Consider the following 6,996-nt stretch of genomic DNA (forward strand, 5'->3'; position numbering starts at 1 on the left):
AGAGAAGGCTGAGAGGGGATCTGGTGGCCGTCTATAAACTTACCAAGGGGGACCAGCGGGGAATGGTAGAGAGCCTGTTCCCCTGAGCACTACCTGGAGTAACTAGGAATAACGACCATAAGTTGACTGAGAGTAGGTTCGGGCTGGACATCAGGAGGCACTACTTCACAGTCAGAGCAGCTGGGATCTGGAACCAACTTCCAAGGGAAGTGGTGCTCACTCCTACCCTGGGGGTCTTCAAAAGGAGGCGAGATAATCACCTAGGCGGGGTCGTTTGACCCCAGCATTCTTTCCTGCCCATGGCAGGGAGTTGGACTTGATGATCTGCTCAGGTCCCTTCCAACCCTATCAACTATGAAACTATGATGTTATGATTTCTGTGAAATCCACAAAATAGTGATTTGAGTATGTCCCTAGTTATACGAGGTAGAAAGACATCTTTTTTTTTTTAACACATATTTAGGGATGGAAAGCAAGAGAGCCTGACAGGTGCACATATGAATGGATACATGGATTGATTGATATATAGGATATCAAAATGTGTATATATGGTCATGAATGCATATGTATGAGAGAGATTTCTTTAGTGACTACAATATGGTCTAGTATAGAAGATGGAGAGTAGTACATTCTTGCAACCTGCCTTTATAGCTGATCATAGAAATGTACTGATAGCAAAAAGGCCATGATTTTGTTAACAATGAGTCTATGTACACCTAAATATGTGACCTGAGAAATCATGACAAACTCACACAGACTCAAGAGAGAGAGACTTCATAGCCCTTCACTCACAGTAAGATAGAATGGTCACTGAGGACCAGGGTGATGGTAGATAACTAACTCCCTGTATGGTTAATGAATGTAGAACTGCTTGTGCAATCTCCAGTAAATAAGCCATGAGATAATAACACTTGGGAGAAGAGTTGAGGAGTTGGGAATTTGGTCCCCGAAGGTTTTTCTAGAGTAACATATATACTTTTGTCCACCAGCCAGAATCAAAGAGTGCCAGAATTGCAACTGAGGCATCATGTTCTTGGAAAAACACAAAGCTTTGTGCTCCATACTGCTGAGGAAAATGATCAGACAGGCAATTTGTTCTCCATCAGATCTATACTGAGGATCACTGTCTCCCTTTCAGTGGTTGGCATTTGGAAAAAGAATTCACTTCTAGTGATGAGATGGTCAAGGCACTGGTGGTACCATTGTCTCTCTTTCTCTTTCCTAAAGCCAGAATGAACTTTCTTATGGACCTCTTTGGAAAAGTGCCTTTAAATACAGGTGTATGGATCCAGTAGTTGAGAAGGCTGCTTCCAATCTTATATTCCTATGAATGAATAAAGGATCCTTCAACTTTGGACCTTGAATACTCAGGTAAATTAAGTAATATAATAATAGCATGATAGCCTAGATCCTCAGCTAATGTGAATTTCTACATATCCCCCTTGATTTCCATGAAGCCTTACTCATTTGTATTTGCATAGAATTTTCCTTAGCACATTTTTTGAGTAGTGATTTAAATAAGCTGGGGACTATATGTTTGAAGGGTAATTTTTGATGGAAGGTGGGTACATTTGGGTTAGATTCTACTATAATTTTTGCCATTGTCAATAGACAGGCTACCTAGTACATCATTTTAACAAGCAGACTTACTAGTTTGGTAGTTGTCCTGGGAATTTCATATAGGTTAGTGTTTCAAAAGATATATAAAAGGGAATTGGATTTTTCAAAGGAATAAATGGCATGAAGTATTCGATGTCCACTGAAAGCCAAAGTGAGTTGGTCACTTAATTCCCTAAAGTCACTAGAGAAAACCTACTATAATAAGTATGAGACTGATATTTCCATTGCATTTACTAATATTCCTCTGGGTTGGGTTCCTCTCTCTCATGGATCCAAGTCAATACAATAAATTCTTCCTGACTTATGCTCTTGTATCTTGAAATTGTTCTTTGTTTACACCTACATATCTCCATTCATTTAAAAAATGGTCCATCTGATTTATGCAGGCAACAGAAATGTGTTGAGGGATTTCAAGTAGCTACTTGTGAATGACTCCTTTAACTCTGGGATGAAAACTTGAGTAAAAATATCATGTGCTCACAACTAAATACAGAGCTGAAATAATAGAATGGATGATCTACTTAATGGATGTTCAAAGTACCATTTTCAATCAACTTACTGTGTAGCCTGATTATGCATGTGTAGACATGCCCACTGAACCAAAATGGACTGAGAGCAGGGGGAGCAAGGGATGGAAAACTCTCTAGTAGGTAAGGAGATGCCATCAAGTGAAACTGGAGTATAATACTAAGCAAGAGCAGAAAAGCCACCAGGGAAGGTCCTCCAGATGTAGTTGAAAAAGCAGCAGGTTTTTAAGTACGTGAGAGCAAGGAATAGCAAGAAATAGAATTGAGAATGGTTTTTCTTTAGGGAGTTTGAATTGTTGTTTCCTGCCACATCTCACCCATGGCTTTTTCACACAATTTTCCTATTGGTTGTCTTGGCAGAAGGAAAAGCAGACTGCAGATATGGGAAAGAGGAACCACTCCTCTCACTCCCACACAGAATTCATCATCATGGGCTTCCCAGGACCCCTGGAGCACCAGGTACTGCTCTTTGTGCTGTTCCTGTTCATATATTTGGTTATTCTGATGGAGAATGTGCTCTTGATAACGACCATCAGGTTGAACTACCATTTACACACCCCAATGTACTTCTTCCTGGGCAGCCTCTCCCTCTTAGAAATCCTCTATGTGTCAGTGACAATTCCCAAGTTGCTCTCCAATCTCTTGCTGGGGGACAAGGCCATTTCTCTCTGGGGCTGCATGCTTCAGCTATTTTTTTTTCTTGTCTCTTGGTTCTTCTGAGTGCTTTCTCCTGGCTGCCATGGCCTACAACCGCTATTTAGCCATCTGCCACCCTTTACAATATTCAAGCCTTATGAATCCCAGAGTCTGTGTGGTTCTTATTCTGGCTTCCTGGCTTAGTGGCTTCCTGGCTTCATTCCCATCTGTTGTAATGATTTCCAAGCTGAATTTCTGTGATTCTAACACCATAGGACATTTCTTCTGTGACATTTCACCAATTTTGAAGCTGTCATGCACAGACACCTCCATCGTTGAGATATTAGACTTCATGGCAGCTCTGTCTGTCCTTATGCCATCCCTGCTGGTGACTGGAAGCTCCTATATCTGTGTCTTCACCACAGTGGCCAAGATCCCATCTGCTGCTGGGAAGCAGAAAGCATTTTCTACCTGTGCTTCCCACTTAATGGCTGTCTCCATGTTCTACGCCACCACCATATTCATGTATGTCTGGCCCAGGGCCATTGGCACCTTTGACCTCAACAAACTGGTGTCCGTAGTCTACACAGTAGTGTCTCCATTGCTAAATCCCATTATCTACAGTTTGAGGAACAAGGAAGTAAGGGAGACCCTGAGAAGAGCATTAAATAACAAAGCTACCTCCTCAATCTTTTGTATTAAAGTTTGAAGGAGGCTCATAAAATTTTACACGATACTACATCCCTCACAATGGGGCAAATTCACCTCCCATGCAGTCAGAGAAAGTAATTGTACCTTTTAAATATTGAAGACTGGGATTTTTCAAAGAAAGTCAGGGAATTAGATTACAAAAATTCACTGTATTGGAACAGGTCTCCCCTGCTCCTGCCTAAAAAGTAAATTTGCCCAAAAATGTAGCTTTGTTGGATAGAGATTATTGGGGTGAAATGTGGCCAATAGTTTCATCTGGGTAAAAAAAGGGAAAAATAGGTTTAAAGAATACTGAAATATTTTGTTTCAGAATGCCCGCTATGATCAATCTGGGTTTTTTGGTAAAGCATGAATTTTTATATTTTCAGACTTAAACCTGTAACTTTCTGTTTCAAAACCGCATTCATACTCTGACTTATTAAAAGGAAAAATGTTAACCAAAAGAGCTAAATCAGTCAAAAAAATCTGAATTCAGGTCAAATAAAACTTATCAGGTCAAATAAAACATAACAAACACAATGTTTTTTCCCTTAATTCTACTGGAAAAAAAAAGAAGAGAAAAAAATAAGTCTTTGGCCTAAGATCTATTTCACCCCTTAAGCATAAAAGTGGTTCTTAGGTGCTCAGGCGCGTTCCTACTCCATGATGTTTCTGCAAGTCTCTGCAAAACTGGACTAACAGGTCAACTTTCATAACCCCCTTTCCATTTTAACCTTCAGATTAAGTCACAGAAAAGGAGCGAGAAGGAGGGCAACTCACCCACTTCTTATATTAAGAGTCTTTCAGCTCCTCCAGCGGCGTGGAACAAGATTGCACATAAGTGCCTAAAGAGCCAAATCCACATATTTACCCTTCACATGCCAAAGTGACAGGTGTAGTCACGTAACTGTTATGCAGTTATGTAGTCACATAACTACAGTTTGGGGCACTTATGCACAGTTTTGGATCCAGGAAGTTACTTTCACCCATTCTCTCACCCAGGGAATGGTCAATAAGGTGCACTATGACCATGAAACTGCTCTGGTGGAGGTGGGGAGCTGGGAACAGAATCAACCGGGCACCTGAATAATACCAGGCAGGTACTAATATTTTAGATGGGCAAAAGTTGTGACTATCAGGAGGATAATTAGAGAGCTTTGAGAGGGTCTGCATCCATATCTTATGCTCCCTGGCACCAGACTGCAGCCACTAAGCCATGGCTAGGCGTGAACCAGGACAGACTCTTCTGGAAGCATGCCCACTTCAACTTGCATCTATTCATTAGGTAAACAACATTGGGATAGTTCCTGCCACACTAGGAGCCAAGCCCTGGGCTAGAGCTGTATGATGGTCAGTGGGGGGCACCAGAGAATGGGGAATGCAGGAGTCCTGCAGCTGTAATTCTAGACTGCAAGTCCCAGAGAGGTTTTGACATCCCAAAACACTCAAATGCAGATTTTTTTTCTCTAAGAAATATGAGGAAGAAGACAGTCTGACACCATATGTGAACCCTGGGGATAAAACAAGGGGGGGGGGGGGGGCGCATGTAACAGGGACTCTTAGCCGTATTACTGAGAGAGGAAGTGTGTGAGAAGAAAAAGGGAAGCATTTTTGTGTCCCAGGGGGGGTGGCTGGTGGGCCCCTGGCATAGCTGGTGGACTAAACTGAAGAGCAAACCAACCAGTGGACTAAATTGAGGGGTAAGAAGCACTGAAGAGACTGACTGGGCCAGACAAAGGCACCTGGTCTGTCACTCTGGTTATCTGATGGGTGCATCCTAAACTAAAAAGTCAGAATAATGGCATGGTAGGCTGGACAGTGCTCAGGGTAATGCCCTCCTCTTGCAGCTGACACACTGGGCATCTAAAAGAGGGAGCTGTGTGTGCCCCAAAGAAAGAGCTCATGGCAGAGGGTGTGTGGTTCTGAGAGATGGCTGCTACCCCAAAAGCAGAGTCCAGGGGTTTTATCCTCTCCCCCTGCTCCCATTCATGTGGAAACTGCCCCACTGCTTTTATACAGAATTAAATGCAAGGTGCAGTGCCCCATTTTCAACCAGATGGTACTTTGGGCAAGGCCTAGCCTATGGACTGGCAGTTAAAGTGTTTTGCTAGGAAGCTGTTTATAACCCCTGTGCATTTGGGGGACTAAAGCCTATGTCTCCTGCTCCCTGGGCAAGTGCCTTAACCTTGAGGCTAGTGGGCTAAAACCTGGAAGGGTCACCTTCCTCCTCTGTCTGCATGCAAATGCCAAAAACATTGATTGCATGACTACGTACCTACCACTTAGGTATGTGAAATGGAACAAGATTCAGCCTGTAATCTTCTTTGGGAAACAGCCTGATCTGGTTATGACAACGTAGCAGACCCCTGTCTAAGGAACTGGAGACCCAGGTCAGGTCCTAATTCCTCAAGACCAACAGCCGTGTGCGGGGGTATGTGTGCAAAAACAGCTGCTGCCTCAACTAGGACTTGTCTGTAATTCAGATCTTCCAGGGTCTCCAGTTCCCTAGACAAGCACCTTAATCAGCAGGAGCTATTGAAATAAAAGCTGGGAAGGCCCTCCTCTTCTATTTAGCACCCAATAGCTGGGTGGGGGGGGGGGGGCCCCCTCTAGCTCAAATTTTCAGACTTTCCCAGTCTTATACATGTGTGATACTATTTCCCTTGGACAGCTGCCTGGCTGCAGCACAGGCTCAGGAAATGCTGTGTATTAGGGCCCCAAAACCACAGTTATGCAGCTATGCATATGCCATTTAGGTATGTAAAGCATAAACATTATCTGCTGTGTAAAGGATAAACATTATTTGCTGCCCCTATACAACTGTGGGCCTGCAATTAGAGGTTCTGCCAGGGTTATTTTTATAGCAGTTCACCTGATGAGATGTACTGATGTGTATAATCCTGTATTCACGCTGCTTCATCTGTCTAATAGCTAACCATCTCACTGCCCATACATCCAACAGCCTACCTGGATAGTCAGCTTCCTAATTGCCTGTCTTGGTATCTAGCTGTCCGAGCTCTACCCACTTCCTCCCTGCCACCTCCTGTCCCTTTTCCCCCCTTCATTTATTTCTCTACCATATTATTTATATGTCCATCTGCCCAATTGCCCACCTAAATTTATGACTATGGGTGTGACTACACTGCATCCCTGCTGCTGCTCCGTATGGGGGAAAGCACACATCCCATAGGCCTCAGCTTCCACTTGCACATGCCAAACTTGGCAGTGCAGTGGTAGAGTATCTCTGGCCATGCTTACATGTGCTATTAAGATGAAGCAATAAACTCTGACACCGTTTATTGCTTCTGGGCACCATATTTACACATTTACCCAGGACCACAGAACATAGAGCTGGGTCAGAGCAGCCCTGGCTGGCAGGAGGAGGCCTGGGGAGGTAAGCTTGCCAGCCTGGAGCTGGTCCAACATGGCTCACCATGCTGCAGAGGGGCTGGCTGGGGCACAAGGGTGCTGCAGTGCAGCATTAGCTGGCAGACAGGCAGCCACATCAATGTCCACATACGCT

The 6,996-nt window shown here is 43.7% G+C and overlaps 1 pseudogene; it reads left to right on the forward strand.

The window, feature by feature from the left end:
- The first annotated feature begins 1,000 nt into the window (after nt 1–1,000).
- Nucleotides 1,001–4,013, forward strand: LOC132251685 (olfactory receptor 226-like; annotated as a pseudogene).
- The last annotated feature ends 2,983 nt before the right edge of the window (nt 4,014–6,996 follow it).

The sequence above is a fragment of the Alligator mississippiensis genome, chromosome 7 (genome assembly GCF_030867095.1).
Source record: "Alligator mississippiensis isolate rAllMis1 chromosome 7, rAllMis1, whole genome shotgun sequence".
NCBI lineage: Eukaryota > Metazoa > Chordata > Crocodylia > Alligatoridae > Alligator > Alligator mississippiensis.